Genomic DNA, 19,452 nt, shown 5'->3' on the forward strand with positions numbered 1-19,452 from the left:
CGTAGACCTTGGCCTAAAATGGGATGAGGGACTAACGTCCTCTGAGAACTTTGATTACATCAAAGCAAAAACGTATTTGGTGCTGTGGGCTGCCAAACAAGAGTTATTTGCCATTAGAAACCCAGACTGCATTAAAAAGTATATCCTGAAATGTATACTTCTCATCCCACTGTACACTTCACAGATTTGGTCCTCTGCCCCACTGACCATCCTGAAAGCTTTTCTCAGCAATGAATACTGGCTCTTGAGATAGCTGAACAGGATCTTGAATCATTCACCCATTTACTATTTTCAGAGCCATCCTACTTTCCAATCTCAGTATTTCTACTTGGAAATAGACAATAAACACAAGAAACATATTCACATTAGCCCAACTGCTAACAGGAAAATTAGATGTTCCCAGAATTGACGGTTTGTTTCACTCTCATCAAGAAGCCCCCAGGAATGCTAATACAAGACATCCTCTCCAAAGTAACTTAAAAACCTGGGCAGCCTCAGTCGCTTTTTAGCATTAGTAGAGGCATATGATGCAAGAAAGCAAGCTTATGCGGCATCAGCCAAAAAAAAAAACAAAAAAAATCCTCCCATTTCACCCCTCCATTCATTCCAAATGCCTGTCGAGCTCGGCCTTAAATTTATTTAGGCTATTAGCTTCCACAACAAAAGATGGAAGCCTGTTCCACCAATCAACTACCCGCTGGCTAAAGGCAAATTTCAGCATAATCTATTCTACAACTATCTTTCCTAATTTGAAACTGTTCCCCCTCAGGTTCTTAGCAAGAGGAAGAATCCCATCAGCATTCAGCTTGCTCAACCCATTCAAGACCTTATACATCTCGATCTTTTTCCAGAAAACACAATTAAGCTCTTTAATCAACTAAGAATTGAACCGGAAAAACTCTTGCAATGACAATGCCTACAAATAGCAGGTCTTTGCCTACTATCATCTCGTGAAACTTTAGTGGACATCTATTCAGCTCAAAACTGCATTAAATTGACATCCCTTTTAACTATATCTTCTAATTTTTCTAAATGTCAATCTAAGTTGTCAAAATATAAAATTTATTAATAGAAAACAAAATTTTGACATACATGTAAAATTATGATTTCTATTAGTAAATTTTATATTTACTAATAGAAATCATAATTTTACATGTATGTACATAGTAACTCACACTCTTCTAGCCAATGGATATCCCAGGATTTCTCCTTGTCGGAGAAAGAAATTGATAATAATAATAATAAATACAGAATGTTTCCCATCTTCTATAACTGATATCTGGAGTTTCTATGATCTATTCCAACAACAGTGGGCCAACATATTTTGATTCCACCTTCCCTGATAACAATGTTCCACAGCAGATATCTCTTAAAACCTTTGCACATTCATCAATTTGCGAGAAAAAAAATCTAAGTGCAACAAGTGAAATAAATAAAGAAATAAGAACATACTTGCAATCCATTTTTAAAAAAGGATTTCCAGCATAATATCACCATAATTTTCTAGAATTTCTCTACTCATAAAGAAACATAAAACCAAATCTTTCTGATATTTACACAACTAAGTTATCTTAGTATCTTTCTTCTAGATTCCACCACTGCAATAAGGAATAATGCAATGAAACTATAATCCAAGGGAAAAAATGGACAAAATATAAATTTCATATGTAAATTCTGGTTGATGGCAATTTTTACCTTTCACCCTTTAGTTTGTTTGAGCTATTTCTTGTTTAGACAGGGATGACCATATTTAAGCACTTGTTTTTCGTTTGAGCTACCTTAATCATTCGCACCGGGGCATCCACAATTGGTTCTCTGATAATAAGCAGGCCATGAAAGAAATGCAAAAGTTCCCTAAAAACTTTTATTATCAAGATTATTGCTATATTTAATACCAACTCATATACCATGTGAAACTAATAATATAGTTTATTAAGCTATTCGCCTAAACTACTATACATTAAGGCAGTGGTTCTCAAAGTGGGTGCAGCGACATCAAATTTAGCATCGGCTTATATCGTGGCTGTCACTACAAAAGGTCGTTGATTTTCATGCAACTGTGTAAATTAGAAGTCGTCATGAAATAATTGCTGACTACATCGCAGTGTTTATGTACATACACCTACATATACGGAACAGCCGAGCTATCCATCGCGTACACTGTATTTGAAAAAGCACAGTGCAGCTGGAACGCTCATATTCGCTTAGCAGATTTTAGCCCTTAGCTTGCATCCTTCTCTGGTGTATCAGTGTGCCTATTTGTGCATATAGTCGAGCATGTTCTGCACGTTAAAGTTTTAGTTAATATTTCTATTTCAAATACTTTAAAACAGTGGCCATGGAAAACTTTATTAAAAAGAGAAAAAATCAAAATAGCAATGAACATTTGATTCAAGAAATAGTGGCATACAACGAAGATACTTCACAGAGCAGCAGAAAAACTGAAGCACAAGTTCAACTATAAAAAAGAAAAAAACTTGTATGTATCAAGACAGTTACTTATAAATGGGGTTTATATGGTGTGGTCATAGTTTTGCACCTAATCCTATGTGTATTGTTTGTGGAGTAATATTAGCAAATGACGCTATGAATCCAAGCAAATTATCGCGACATTTCACTACAAAACATAGTAACCTTTCTAATCAGACACCAGATTACTTCAAAAGATTACTAAAATCGCAAGAAAAACAAATTGCTAGTTTTATAAAAAAATTTAAAGTTGCTGAGCCAGTTATTTAGTGGCAGAAATAATAGTGAAAGAAATGAAACCGCATACTATTGCAGAGAAAGTAATTCTCCCCGCCTGTGCAGTAATTTGTGCAGTGGTTGGGATAGAAGAAGAATTAAAGAAAATTCCTATGTCTGATGATACGATGTGCAGACGTATTTGCGATATGTCAGATAATATTGAAAAAAATTGTTTCTTCTAAAATGAAAGAATCTATATTTGCATTACAAGTAGACGAATCTACAGATATTGGAGGTAAAGCCCAACTACTGGCATTTGTTCGTATTATTGAAAATGATAAAATAATAGAACAATTTTTATGTTGCAAAGAATTAGAACAAACCATGACAGGTAAAAATGCTTTTAATGTTTTAAATGAATATTTAAAATCTATAGATGTATCATGGGAATCATGTGTGGGAATATGCACAGATGGGGCACTGTCCATGGTTGGGTCATTAAAGGGTTTTCTATCACTAGCCAAAAAAGAAAATAAGAATATCATATCTACTTGTTGTTTTTTACATCGACAAGCTTTAATCACAAAAATACTAGGAGAGGAATTACTAACTGTCCTAAATGAAATAATTAAGATGGTTAATTATATTAAGAGCAGGCCTCTAAAATCATGTTTGTTTGCAAAACTGTGTGAAGAACTTGGATCTGCGCATTTGAACCTTCTTCATACTGTCAGATGGCTGTCCAAAGGATGAGTATTGAGTCGTGTTTACAAATTAAAAATAGACTACTCACTTTTTTTGAACAAGAAAACAAGCATGAATTTTATTGTAAAAAAATGATTTTTGGTGTACAAAATTCGCTTATATAACAGATATATTTGAACAATTGAATAATGTAAATTCCAGTATGCAAGGAAGAGATGAAAAATTATTAAAATCTGATAAAATTGCCACTTTTAAAGACAGAATAAAATTTTGGAAAATTAAAGTTAACGAAGCCAACATGGAAATGTTTTCAAAGACAGCTGCAACAAAAAATAAAAATATAAAGAAGTTCATTCATGAACACTTAACATCACTAGAAGAACAGATTTGTCATTATTTTCCTGATATATCTATCGACAGTTTTGACTGGATATGAAATCCGTTTGTTGAAATGACATCTAATAAAATGGAGTTAAGGGAAATCATCTAATAAAGTGGAGTTACTATATTAAAGAAGAAGAGGAATTAATACAAATTCGCAATGACCATACGTTGCCTTTTGGATATTAATTAAGAATCCCTTTGGATATTAATTAAGAAGGAATATCCCAACATAGGAGCCAGAGCACTTCAAGTTTTGGTACAATTTTCTACCTCGTACTTGTGCAAACTCAGGTTTGGTTTTCTACACTTGTTAATATCAAAACTAAAAAGAGGGATAGACTGAAGTCGGTTGAAAATGAAATGCGAGTATGTTTGTCTAAAATACACCCAAATTTAAATGAATGAACTATGTAAATCGCATCAAGCACATGATTCACATTAATTGTTTTATGTTTTGTTCTCTTTTTAAGAATATATTTTTATTGTAATAAGCATTTTTTCCTAAAATTAATAAAATTTCAATATAATTTTGCATTTTTTTTTTGAATTATTTTAGTTTGGATATAAATTAGAAAATGTACTTATTGTTCTGAAAACATTAAAATAAGTATGAAAAAACAATTGAATATTATTTCTTTAATTTAGATTTTTTCATACAATTTATTATTCTTAGAGATTTAGAAATTTTGCAATTTTTAAATAAAAAAAAATTTTGTTTAAAAATCCTGTACCTAAAAAAAAATTTTGTTTAAAAATCCTGTACCAAAAGCCAAAATGTTTTTTTTCATGCATTTTTCAAAAAAAAAATTCCCTCATTGCCCTTCCACATGCAGCACCTTACAAAATATTCTGCCAGTGTACATGCACCCAGTGCTGGGATTGCCGGGAATTTTTCATAATGGATTTAGGGTGTCTTCACATTAAAAAGTTTGAGAACCACTGCATTAAGGTGATGTTTTGGGCATCTTACCAATATCCATCATCAGACCATGCTGCTGACAGAGTCCTCTTACTGACGCTCCCAGAAGCCTGATGTGCATACAATGATGTTTCTGGAAGCATCGGCAAGAGGTGTCTGTCAGCAGCATGGTCTGATGATGGGTATCGGCAAGATGCCTGAAATGTCACCTTAATGTATAGTAGTTTAGGTGAATAGCTTAATAAACTATATTATTAATTTCACGTGGTATATGAGTGGTATTAAATGTAGTAATAATCTTAATGGAAAACAGGGAAGTAACATCCTTCCCTAACTATATTATCATGTTATTATTATTCCTCTCATATAAGTATTAGTACTTGCTTTTGGACTGGTGCATAAGTATAGTTTCCTTCCATTATTTCACATAGCAGTTTGACTTTTCAGGATTCATTACTGCTGTGCTTTCATGTTATTAGCTGTGGGCTCTTGCTTAATAATTCAAAAAAAAATTTTTTTTTTTTTTTTCTTTCATAGTTTCACTGTTTCATCTAATTTGGTTTATTTAATAACTGCTTTGATGCAGGTAGCATTAACACCATAACCTATTGCAGTTAGCAGCAATTTCCCCATGTGATAAAAAAGGGGGGAATTTAATCTCACAAAGCAGGATATATGAATCAAACAAAATAGCAATGACTTACATGGAACCTCAACTCTCCCCATACTGTCAGAATGGCATTAATGAATGCTAACTCTGAAAATCTCCTCTCAGTAACCTAGCACATGAACTGCAACATGACTTGGGAGTCTGGCTTTTATCCTGACTTTCAACTTTACATCAGAAATATAATGGATACTCCTTTTTAATCAATAGATTAAACACTTGTTTTGAGATTTCTTTACACATAACAAAATGAATCAGGACTATTAACACACTTTTGGGAAATTACGTGCAACATTAAACAGCAAACAATTTCTGCAGGGCAACAGAGAGCAATTAAACAGATTAAGAAAGATTACCAATGAAACAGATTAAAACTAATATACAAAAGGCAGTAAGAAAGCCCCAAAACAGGCTGACCAAATATGACACGCCAGTTTAACAATCAGTGCACTACAGAACACTCACTTAATGAACGGTTAAGTGACTTTTAGCATCATATTAATTTAATCAAAATCTGCATGCTTGACACTCTCCAAAGCAAATTTATGGGAGATGTTACATTTATGTAGTTTTTTCCCCCAAATGAATCAAATATGTAGTTTTTCAAAAAAAAAAAAAAAAATGGTGGGGGTGACGGAATATTTTTATAATTAAACTATAAAAATATACTAAAATCACCCAATATTATACAAGAGAAGAGAATCAACTTTATAAAATGTAAATGAAGAAAAAAATTTGTTCAGTACTATTGAAGTAGTGCTTGTTTGAGACCATAAAAAATTGTGACTTTGAAGCATGCAGATTTTTGTAAGGTTATTTTCATTTTTATTTGATCGTTTATAAATTTTTCCAGGTATGTATTACTAAACTTTGTTCTTAAAAACCGTATTGGAATAATTTCTTTGTTGTGAATTAAATTCCAGCTCTAAATTAAGCCTAAGGAAAAAAGAATATTTCTCTGGAGTCAAAGATACAAATTTTGGATTTGTCTTAAAAAAGGGGAAAAGGTATCATACGTTGCAAAAAGTTTAAATTTAAATGAAGCAACGATTCAGACCATAAAGAAAAATGAACAAAAAATTAGAACTGCTGTTGCTGAAGGATCTTTAATTTCCACAAATACGACAGTTTGTCCCCGAGAACCAATAATTGAGAAAATGTAAAAAGCACTCAGTATTTGGATTGACATTAGCAGTAAAAATCAGATCGCATTAGACAGCAATATAATTAAACAAAAGGCACCAAAATTTTATAACCATTTAAAAGAAAATGGAGAATCTTCTGTTAACCTGGAGTTTTTTGCCAGTTAAGGTGGGTTTGAGCGATTTAAAATCGCTCCTCATTACATAACATAAGAATTCAAGGGGAAAGTGCATTGGCTGATAATGAAGCTGCCGAGGAGTATGCAGAGGGATTTCAAAAAATTATTGATGAGCACGGATACACACCACATCAAGTTTTCAATGCCGATGAGAAAAGACTTTGGTGGAAAAAAATGACCAACAGAAAGTTTATTTCAAAAAAAGAGAAAACTGCACCGGGTTTTAAGGTATCAAAAGATCGTATAACATTACTTATGTGCAGTAACGCATCAGAAGGTTACATGATAAAACCTATGCTAGTTTATAGATCCTCTAATCCTCGTGCAATGAAAGGTGTGAATAAAAACACGTTACCAGTATATTGGAAAGCAAATAAAAAAGCTTGGGTAACTGCTGATTTATTTAAAGAATGGTTTCTAAATTGTTTTGTGCCAGATGTGGAAAAATATTTAAAGCAGAAAAATCTAGATTTCAAAATTTTATTACTATTGGGATAATGTGCTAGGATATTCAAAAGATTTAAGCCATCCAAACGTTCAAGTAATGTTCCTGCCACGTAATGCAAACTTCTCTAATTCAGCCATTTGAACAAGGCATTATATCTACCTTTAAAACTCATTACATCAGAAAATCATTACAATGGATTTTGGAAAATACTGATTCTGAATCTATTGAAGTGACGGAGGCATGGAAACATTTTTCAATTTTGAACTGTTTTGGAATCATAGCTTTATCACTCAAAGAAGTAAAATCATCAACATTAAATACGTGTTGGCAAAATGTATGTCAAGAGTTTCATTCAGGAAATATGGCTGAACTGGCAGAAAACAGAATTGGTGCGATAGTAGAACTTGATAAGTCAGTTTCGATGATATGACTACTGAAGAAGTTCAAGAATCACTGCTAGAAAAAGAGGCTGACAAAGCGGATGTGGAAATAGCATCGAAGGTAAAACAAATAAATTCAGAGGATAATGGCACAGATGAAAATTTTGAAGTTCCAAATTTTACACTAAAAAGTATATGGAAGTCAAACTTAGCCGAGCAATTAGAATCTTATTTTTTGAATGCAGATTCCTTCGAATGAAAGGAGCACAAAGTTCAAAAGGGAGCTTCAAAAATGCTTAGCTCCATACCATGAAATTTAAAAGATCAATCAAGCAAACCCAGATTACTGATTTTTTAAAGAGAGCAGAAGATACATAAAATCTAGATGCACAGAAGAAAGTTCAGACAGTGAAGATGTTCTCATTTGATGAATGTACATTATCTGACATATATAAATCACAGTTTGTAAGATGTTTGCCCAGTTATTACTATTTTTAATAAAAATTAAGTTTCCAATAGTTATAAAAAAAAAAAAATGGTGTATTTTTGTTAGCTTTTGGAACGTAACCCCCTTTTTGCACTGGTTCTTAGTCCCATATAACACGGTTTCGCACTACACGAGATTTTGTAGGAACCTAACTACCATGTTATACGAGGGTTATCTGTATTTTATTCATTGGTGAAACTGGTTATGTTTATTTTTTTTTTCTTTTACTTCTGAATTTGTCCAAATATTTGTTTTGTCAGTTATGCCAAGCAATTCTGTTTGTTGCATCAGTTTTGACACACATACAAAAATTTGCCAAATCCATTCACAATTGGTGTTGGTAAAACAGGTAAAAAGGTAAAGTGCAACCATTATCAATCTAATGCAGGATGGAAGTCTCCTCAAAGATTCATGTTGAGGGAAATGGACTATAATCTGCCACGCTGGTCCACTGTAAGTTGGCAGAGCAATCATTAACAGTTAGGGGCTTGAACCCCAGTATACTCAAAGAGCATGTGCTACTGAACTCCCACTCCTGATCACTTGGCTATGTAAAACTTTATTATTACTAGAAAATTCAGCTTATTATGCAGGCAAATTGCTTATATGTAACTTAATTGTTGACCAGCTGTGTTGGCAAACTGTTTTCCAATTATCTCTTTGATAGTTTAATGCTAAGTGTAAGATTAAAACAGTTTGTTAATATAAGCAGTGTGTTACATTTCAGGTGCATTAAATTTTTTTTCCATAAATTATTTTTTCTTTTTCTGAGATTAATAAAAATGAATGGTAAATATAGTTATTTCCTCATCAATTGATTACTAAGATTTTAACTTTACAGAACACTTAATAAAACATTAAATAAAACTAAAGTGACCAGATTATTCCAGACAGTGCCGGATTTAAGTTGTTTGCCCCACATTGCAAACTGTCCCGGATTGGACATATATCCTTCATACCTACATCATGAATCATGATTTTAATGTCATGAATCACGATAAAATTAAGTTAATTGATGCAAATGATGAAGAAAGTGGGCTTTTTGACAAGAAATATCATATTTAAAAAATATATATGCAAATGTTTTAAAAATAAAAGAATGGAACGATTAAAGAATGCCAACAAATATGAGGTGGGTTGAAATATTTAAACATTTTGACATAAGATATATACCATGCAGGCATCTGGAAAGAATAAATGGATTTGCATTATGTTTGCCGGGAACCAATGGTGCAACGGAAAGAGTTTTTTCAATAGTAAATAAGTTGTGGAAGTCAGAACTGAACACAGAAACGGTGAAAGCGATACTACAAGTTAACATTGAAAAAATACTGAAAGCAATACTACAAGTTAAATGCAATTTTGCTAATTCTTGTGAAGAATATTACAAAGAAATAGCAAATAATGAAAAATTATTAAGAAAAATTCACTCGACGGAAAAATATATTTAATTTCTATTGTTTTTATTGTTAAAAGATGTATTTTTAGTATTATTTCATAGAAATACCTATATAATATAGGTATTTCTGTGAAATAAAACAATATATGTGAAAAAAATATATATATATAGATATAATTTTTTTTTTTTTAAGTGTATGATATTTTATTTTATAAGTTTAGTTCAAAGAAGTATATGTATTTAATTTATATTTTGTATGTGAATATATTTTTATAAATAAAAAATTTAAAAATATATATGTATATAGTGTTTTTAGGAGGGGGGGGGAGTGAAAAATCAATGTCCCGCACTGGAATACTACAGATCTGGTCACTTTAAATAAAACAGTATATGGGAGAAGAGTCTCTTTTCCCTCTATACAGTAAACACTTGATTTAACGGTCCCCGATATAACAGATTTTGGATTTAACGGATTGGGCAAATAATAATACAGTAATGTACATATTAATCTCAACCATATTATTTTTTTTAGGTTATACAAAACTTCAGTGTTATTATTAATTAAAAATTAATAATAATTACCTATTTACAGTATTGTTTTGATTATTACCTATTTTTATAATCAAATTCAGGAAACTGATTTTTATTCTTTCTGAAAACTGTTCAATTAGCTGTTTTCCTAGATTACAGATAAGAGCAGGTGGTGACTTGCAAGCTGAATGTGGCTTGGGACACTAAACTGCAGGTCTACCGACTTGCTTTGTTTCAGTCTCAGTCTGCCTCAACCTATCGTATGGTCAGGTTGTATACAGAGTGTTTCGGTGATTTCTGAATTGTGACATTATTTATTAAATAATTTTGCAATCCTTACAATTTAAAATGGCATCAAGTGATAGAGGAATTGCCGACCGGGCTAGCCAAGTAGGTAAAGTGCATGCCTGGCAACCCAAAGGTCGCAGGTTCGATTCCCGCCGAAGGCTTGGATCACAGTAAAATGCAAAAACTTTGGGAGGTGCATTATGGCCATAAAAGCTGATGCGCCAACAACTAACAAGAAAAAAAAAAAAGATAGAGGAGTTAAAAGAAAGCGTGTAAATTTAAATGTGGCACAGAAATTAGAGCTAATTGAGAAATTAGAACAAGGCATCTCAGTAACACGTGTTTGTGAAATTTACGGCGTAAAAAAACAAACTGTTTTTGATATCCGTAAATCAAAGGCGAAATTACAACGTAATTTTATATTGTACAGTACTGTATACTGTATTCAAGCTTATTTTTTACATTAAGAACAATAAAAAATGCAAGTTTCCTACTCTTAGCCTGTTCAAACTCAATTTATTCCTAAGGGATACAAAATACATTTCCTTTTTTTTTTTTTTCAGTTTGCACCGGCTGGCAAAAACTTACGTAAAGTCGGATTTCTGTAAGTCAAGTATTACATAAACCTACACCACAAAAATATGTGATATTTTTGATATTTTTGTGGTGTAGGTCATACATTGCCATCAAAATTTCCATAGACCATAATAGCATAAAAAACAGGGTTTAAAGAAGTTCTGTAGACAAGTCTGTAATAAATTGTGTATATTATAATATATTATCTATTATTGAGAATATTATTATTCGTGTGGGGACTAACGACATTAAGCATACATGATCTGACAATTTGTTAGACAAATACAAGACCATGCTGAAGAAATGCTGAGAGCAGGAGCGGATTAAGGTCGGTTGAGGCCCCGGGCGCAGAAGAAAATATTGGGCCCCTTAAAAAACAAAGAGAGAGAAAATAAAAATACATGTTAACCATTTTTTTTAAATAAATAAAAAATATTATGTACTATTAATGTTTTATTTCCAATACAATTTGAATATAATATATGTATAATATAATTAATAATAGCATAATAATAATCACAAAGTTTTGAACTAATATGTTCAACTAATTTGTTGGGGTTTTGCGTGGCCCCTTCAGAAGTCGGGGCCCAGGGCGCGCGCCCGGTGCGCCCGCCATTAAATCCGCCTCTGGCTGAGAGTTAGGTCATAATGTTTATGTGTCTGCAAATCTGCCCAAGCATGATAGGAGGGATTATATGCTGAAAGCCTTGTTGATTAACTCAAGACTTGATGGACTCTGCAAGTCTTTTGGGGAGAAATTTCTATCAGCTTGGCCTGCACTTATAGGTAGAAAGAATCTGTTTTGTACAGATGGGATGCATTTAAATAAAGGTGGGGCAAAACAGTTTTTGCCAGTATTATTGAGGATACCTTAAAGGTTCAGGAAAACTGCTAGTTTGGGGGGGACAAGGGTAATACAGACACGCATTTATCTGATAATACTGGTCAAAGTATTATCTGATTTTTTTTTTTTTTTGGCTGATGCTGAATAAGCTTGCTTTCTTGCATCATACGCCTCTGCTAATGCTAAAGTAACACTTGCACATACCTCAAGAGTTCCTGTTTGTTACCACAAAAGAACATATTAGAAAGATGTTCCGAGGGCAGAAACGTTTCAAATGAGCAGATAGCAAATGCCAGGGAAGTGAGCTTAAATAACTTTAAGGGGTGTGTCAGGGTAGTTAAATATATGAAAACACTAAGTCTTAATTGTTTATACAGTAATGTCAGAAATGTCATCAATAAAATGAGTGAATTCAAACTGCTGGTTAGGACAAGTAAAGCTGACATGATAAGGCTTACGGAAACATGGTGCACCCGCAGATAGGGAATGATAAGTTTCAGTATGGTATGTATAATGTATTTAGGTAGGATAGGGAAGATAGAAGGGGTGGTGGGATCATGCTTCTTATCAAAAGGAAGCTGAGCGTGATGAAAGATTTCCCAGATTCAGACTTTTCACATGGAAGTATAGAATCTGTATGGTGTGAGATAATTGGAAGCAAAGGTATAATGAGAGAGGAAGTAATCTACAGGCCAGGTGATTGTGAAGATTATGATTTGATTTGGTAGTTGTTGGCGCATCGGCCTCTGTGGCCATATTGCACCTCCCAAGGTTTTTGCAGTACTTTGATCCAAGCCCGAGGCGGGAATCGAACCCGCGACCTTTGGGTTGCCGGGCAGGTACTTTACCCACTCGGCTAGCTGAAGATTATGATGAGAGCCTCTACGTGCAAATGGAATGGGCAAGTAAGCGTCATATTATGGGTGATTTTTACACTTAGATGATTTATAGAGCTTCTTAATGTACCATTGTATAATTGACTTAATGGTGTTAATAACAGTAAAGCTTAATAGACGGTACTCACCTTGATTGAACTGCTTATTTATATGAAGTTGAGGTGGAAATGAAGTTTAAGTTGAAGTTTAAAATAAGTTGAAATAAGTTAATTGAATGAATATGGAACTGTTAAAATTTGCTCAAGAAAGTAGAAGTGCACTTCTACTTTCTTGAGCAAATTTTAACAGTTCCATATTCATTCAATTAACTTATTTCAACTTATTTTAAACTTCAACTTAAACTTCATTTCCACCTCAACTTCATATAAATAAGCAGTTCAATCAAGGTGAGTACCGTCTATTAAGCTTTACTGTTATTAACACCATTAAGTCAATTATGGGTGATTTTAATTTGCCTCAAATGGGAAGGAAACTCCACATGGGGGACTAAATTTTTAAATCAACTAGATCATTGCTATTTGTATCAACATGTCAGGGAAAAGAATACTCTACACTTCATCATCACCCATGAACAAGATGACATAATAGGACTGACAGTACAGGAAGTGATCACAGAGTTCTACGGTGGACGATGAAGAGAGGTAACAGTAGTTAAAGGCAAAGGAATGGGTTATAATTTCAGGAAAGGAAATTATGACAGATTGAGATGCTACATGGCCTCTATTAACTGGGTAGACATGTCACAGAGAGCGAATACAATTGAATTATGGTATACCTTTAAAACGTTAATCACAGAAGCCTTGAATGCTTGTATACCATTAAAAAAATACTCCACGAGGAGGATTTAAAGTCGGATGAGTAATGAAGTTGCCAGATTACTCGAGCAGAAAAAAGACAGCATGGAAAAGTCACAGAGCAATAAAAAGTACCGAAGCCTATATCAGCTACAAATTGATCTGTAATAGTGCCACAGAAAAGGTTAGGCTGGCAAAGTCTGATTATGAGAACTCGCTGACAAAGAGGAGAGGGAGTTAAGGAATTTTTCACATATATAAATACAAAGAAGAGAAGGACAAACCAGATCAGACCCTTATGTAATGGATGTGGGATAGTATTAGATACCCCAGCTGAAGTTGCAGATGAACTCAACAGTTATTTTGCATCGATATTTACAGAAGAAAAACCCTTTACGTCAACATGGGAGTGAAGATGAAAAAAATGTAATTGATGACGTTGAAATTTCACATGTTTATTTAATGAAAATAACTTTCAAGCCTACAGGGCAGTAAGGCTCCTGGAGTTGATAGCATATACCCTATAATCTTAAAGGAGATGGCAAGTGAGTGCATTGAATCACTGAGGCTAATTATGACAGCATCACCGGACTCAGGAGTGATTCCGTTGGATTGGAAAAGTGCAATTTGTGACTCCAATACATAAGAGTGAAGTGGGAAATTGCCGGCCAGTTAGTTTAACTTCAGTAGTAGGGAAAATCATGGAGACAATGATCAACGATGAAATTCAGGATCAATTAGATGGAAATGGAATTCTGAAGGATACTCAGCATGGTTTTGTAATGGGAAAATCATGTTTAACTAATCTGGTTAGCTATTCTGACAGGGTCACTCAAGAGCTAGACTTGGGGAATAATTTTGACATTGTTTATTTGGATTTCAGCAAAGCATTCTAATCAGTCCCATATAAGCAGGTACTTTAAAGCTGGAACAGGTTGTAATCACAAGGAAAATCCATAGATGGATAGTTGGAGGGCTTCAGGGCAGGAGGCAGGAAGGTTGTGATAAATGGTTATTCCTCAGATTGGGTTGGTGAAGAAGTGGGGTTCCCCAAGGATCGGTATTAGGACCACTGTCGTTTTTAATTTTCATAAATGACATCGATGAAGGGATAGAGGGCATGATGTCTAAATTTGCAGATGATGTAAAGATTGGTAGAGTACTTAATGATCACTGCCTAGCAGAGCTCCTTCAGAGTGACCTAGATAGACTTCAGGGATGGTCAGAAAAATGGCAGCTATGTTTTAATCCAGCAAAATATAAGGTATTGCACCTGGTGAACAGTAACACCAAAATAATTTATACAGAGTTGAACTAAAGCCGGTAGTGGAGAAAAGCAACTTGGGTATTATGATACGGTCAGACATGAAGTTCTCCGAGCATTGTAAACTGGTTGCAAGGAAGGCCCATGATGTCCTATCGATGATTTATTGAACAATTGCTAGTAGAGATCAGGATATCATAATCCCATTATATAAGGCTATTGTTAGACCACACTTGGAATACTGTATTCAAGTATGGAGACCACACCTAAAGAAAGACTTTGTGCTTGTTGAAAGGGTCCAAAGACTGGTAACTTGCCTGGTGAGATCAGCAAAAGAGCACCCATGTGAGGAAAAACTTTGAATATGTGGGTTGCAGAGCTTGGAAACTAGGCACCTTATAGGAGACTTGATTGAGGTGTTTAAGGCTCTGAGAGAGCCTTAACATAAGCAAAATGAATGAGAATGAAATTTTGCTGCGGGTCTTCAAATGAAACCAAGTTGCAGGTCTTCAAACACTTTTCATACGCTATAAAATATGTTTTCACCAGAGGTTCTATTCTTCAAGCTTTCAAGTGCAGCCAGTTCTTCTGTGACTTCAAAATTTTGATTTATACCATGTATGTAAATGAGTAACTGTGCTGTGTTGGTAATATCTTCACTTTCATCAATTGCAATCGAAAAATTTATAAAATCTGTAACTTTTTGTTTCAGCTGATCTTTAACATTAGCAGACAAGTCTTCAATTCTTCCTGCTAAAGTTGACACTGATAAACTTACAGAGCAAAGTGCTTAACTTGATCAGGGCATATTTCTTCTGCAATTGATAGGCACACTCGTTTCACAAACTCGCCATCAGTAAAAGCCCTCCCTTCTTCCACAATGATTTGAGATGCTTGCAAACTAACTCTAATTAAATTTAAATTCTGATTAGTGAAACATGTCATCTGTTGTTGTTGCCTCTTGAAATTTTAGCTCAGCTCTTGTAATTTCTTGTTTCGCAACTCTCCTTGAAGTTTATCGTAAGTTGAGGCATGTTTTGTTGTATAATGCCGTTTCAAATTATATTCTTTCAATACAGAAACTGCTTCCTTACATATAAGGCAGGTACATCGGTTATTGTCCCTTATAAAAAAATAATTAATCGACCAAAGTTCATTGAAGACACGACATTTGGAATCAATTTTTCTTTTCTTGACATCTTGATCCACTAAAATTAAAAATTCAAAGTTAAATAAAATTAAAAATAATACACATTTATATAAACAGCACCAATAAATTGTTGTACATGATAATCGGTGCAGCGGCCCGACAACTACGGTCTGAATGAGAACAGCTGACCAGGAGAAAGATTAATACGTGTACTTGTCTTTACATTGCAAACTGCAAAGAATGCATTGCATACAATTCTTTCACTAATACTTACTAGATTAATATTTAGATTAGTGTTTAGCAATTGTTTTAACAGGCCCTTATTTTATATTTTACTATTTCACTTTTTGACACAACACTCGTGTTCGCCGGAAATACTCAAGGCTATAAACTTATAGCCTTGGGCACTCACACTGTTGGGATTTCCGACATCGCAAGAATTAAGTCAGGACAAACAGGATTATATCAATTGAAAGTGTAAAGAAATCGAATACCACGATAAACGAAACAACACTAAAATGTATGATGCAATTAAGTCCTAAAGGCAAAAGTTCCGACCAAAACTTAATGTAAGGACTCCAAAGGGGAAATTTTAAGAGAAGAACACAATTAAAGGAAAAGTGGAAATACTGTGAGCAGCTCTTCCGAGCACCTGCTGACACTAATGATTTGCCACCCCCTTTTCAAGAGTGTGATCATGAAAAAGTTCCCAGGAAAAAGCCATCACAGAACTGACATGTGGCAAGTCACCTGGAATCGATTGTAAAAATTTGGGAAACGGGACGGTGGCCATCAGATTGGAAGAAATCAATTTTCATTCCCTTACCAAAAAAAGGAGATCTGAAAATCCACTCAAATTGCAGGACTATAAGCCTAATTTCTCATGCTAGCAAGATTCTTCTTAAAATCATATTAAACAGAATCTCAAGAAAACTTGAAGAAGAAATGCCAGAAGAGCAAGCTAGTTTCAGAAGGGGCAGAGGAACCAGTGATTAGATTTGATTTTAAGTCTATGACTGATTATCGAAAAATGCAAAGAATTCAATATTCCAGTCGTTTTGTATTTTACAGATTATGCAAAAAATATTTGATTGTGTTCAACATGAGAAACTATGGGAAACAATGACTAATATGGGTTTCCCCAATCCACATAATTCAGCTGATTAAGCTACTCTACCAGGAACAGGGAGGAACTGTGAGAATCAACATGGAAAATGTGGACTTTTTCACAATAGGTAACAGTGTCAGGCAGGGCTGTATTTTGTCGCCTCACCTTTTTAATCTTTATGCCAAAGACATCATGCGTGAAGCTTTGGAAGATTTAGAGATTGGCATCAAAATTGGAGAACTGAAGATAAACAACCTTCGTTATGCAGATGATACTGTGCTAATTTGCAATTCTAAGGATCATCTTAAAGAAACTCTGAGGAGAGTATGTGTAGCAAATAAGAAAAAAGGATTGTTTCTGAATGTGTGTAAAACTAAAATTATGGTAATAATCTTGGTTCCAGTAAAGTGATGGTTAATGGGCAAGATATCGAAGAAGTTGATGAATTTGACTACTTAGGGTCAAGAATAAATAAAAACAATGACTGCTCAAATGATGTAAAGGGATGACAAGCAATTGCTAAAACGTTGGTCACTGATCTGACAAACAGGAAGAGATCAAGATCTGCCCCTAAAGACAAAACTGAGAATCACTGATTCATTAATTTTTCCAGTTGCCACTTATGGATGTGAGGAATGGAATCTGAAAAGAATTGGCAGGAAGAAAATGAGGCATTTGAAATTTGGTGTTACAGAGAGGACATAAGAAGATTTAACACAAGAAAAGTAGAACAAGCATTAAGGGAAAAGAAATGATTTAAATCAGCAGCCATGAGCAGTAATAGAGAAAGACAAATGATACTGAAACTGAAGAATAGCGATGGTACTTATAAACAGCAGAGGAGGCATAATTCAAATAGCAGAAGACTACTATAGAGAATTATACAAGGAGCGAGGGAATGATACCAGCAGTGGGGAAGATGGATTGCAAAGTAGCAACACATACGACATACCCGATATTCTTCCTGATGAGGTAGAACATGCATTGAAGAAAATGAAGAATCGGAAAGCCCCGGGGGAAGATGAAGTTACTGTAGAGTTGTTAAAATTGGGAGGAAGAGACATAACACAAAAACTGGCAAGGCTCTTCATAAAGTGTATTAGAAAAGGTGTGACGCCCAAGCAGTGGAATAATGCAATCATAGTTTTGCTGCATAAGAAAGGAGATAAATCAGAAATTGGAAATTATAGACCAATTAGCTTGTTATCCCACATCTATAAGTTGTTCACAAGGGTCATTACTAACAGATTAGAAAGAATATTTGACGAGAATCAACCGAAAGAGCAAGCTGGCTTTAGGACAGGATTCTCAACTATGGATCACCTTCACGTAATATCACAGCTAATGGAGAAAGCAAATGAATATAAAACACCATTATGCCTGGCATTTGTGGATTATGAAAAGGCATTTGACTCCATACAGCATAAGGCAATGTTTCGGGCACTGGAAAGACAAGGCATAGATACCCCATATATTATGATTTTGAAGAAAATATATGAGAGTGCTACCTCCTTTATTAGACTAGACTAGACAAAGACAGTAGCAAATTTAAAGTTGAGAAAGGAGTTCGACAAGGAGAGACAATATCTCCGAAGCTGTTTACTGCTGCCCTTGAGGATGCTTTCAGAAGATTAGACTGGTCGCAGAAAGGAGTCAATGTGAACGGAGAGTACCTAAACCATTTACGATTTGCAGATGACATTGTGGTCATAAGCCACAATCCCAAAGAATTAGAGGAAAATCTTAATCAATTATGCACAGTTCGTAAGGATTTTGGACTAAAGATGAATAATTCTAAAACAAAAGTAATGATGAACAAGTATGCCACAGAAAGGGAAATAATGATTGAAGGAGCAGTAATTGAAAAGGTGGAGTCATATACTTATCTGGGACAAGTTATTAGCTGTAATAATGATAAATGGCTGGAAGTCAAGAGAAGAATAAATTTTGGATGGAGAGCATTCAGGAAATATAGTCACATACTGAAGAGCAATATCCCAGTTTGTCTGAAACGTAAAATAATGAATCAATGTATACTCCCCACCATGACCTATGGAAGTGAAACTTGGGCACTCACCAAAAGAATGGAAGAGAAGCTGAGATCTACACAGCGAAGAATGGAACGAATTATATTGGGAATCAGACTGTTAGATAAGAAGAGAAACACATGGATTAGGCAGCAAACTCAAGTAAAGGACATTCTTATCAAAACTAAAGAACTAAAATGGTCTTGGGCAGGACACATAGCTCGAAGACATGATGACAGATGGACTAAGAAAATAACAGAATGGTACCCAAGAGGAGCTAGAAGAAAACCTGGAAGACAAAGGCGGAGATGGATAGATGAAATTCATGAGTTTTTGGGTAGTAAATGGATGGCCAGTGCTCAAAACAGAAGGAACTGGAAAGTTGCTGGAGAGGCCTTCATCCTGCAGTGGATTGAAAATGGCTGATGACGATGTTACAGGATAATACTACGTATTTCTTACTTGGATCGAAGAACAAACGGGTGGTATTGAATAAAATTGGAAGGCCTAAAATTCTTCTTCGTGGTATCAACAAAAGAAAACTCAAGTTTTTTGGTCATATAGTAAGAAAGGAAA

The 19,452-nt window shown here is 34.3% G+C and overlaps 1 protein-coding gene across 1 annotated transcript in view; it reads right to left on the bottom strand.

Moving 5' to 3' along the window:
* Positions 1-19,452, bottom strand: part of LOC150083301 (uncharacterized) — a 122,457-nt gene that overhangs the window by 66,193 nt on the left and 36,812 nt on the right. The window lies entirely within an intron of this gene.

Source organism: Mastigoproctus giganteus, chromosome 7, assembly GCF_048544385.1.
Source record: "Mastigoproctus giganteus isolate SK-2022 chromosome 7, ASM4854438v1, whole genome shotgun sequence".
Lineage (NCBI taxonomy): Eukaryota > Metazoa > Arthropoda > Arachnida > Uropygi > Thelyphonidae > Mastigoproctus > Mastigoproctus giganteus.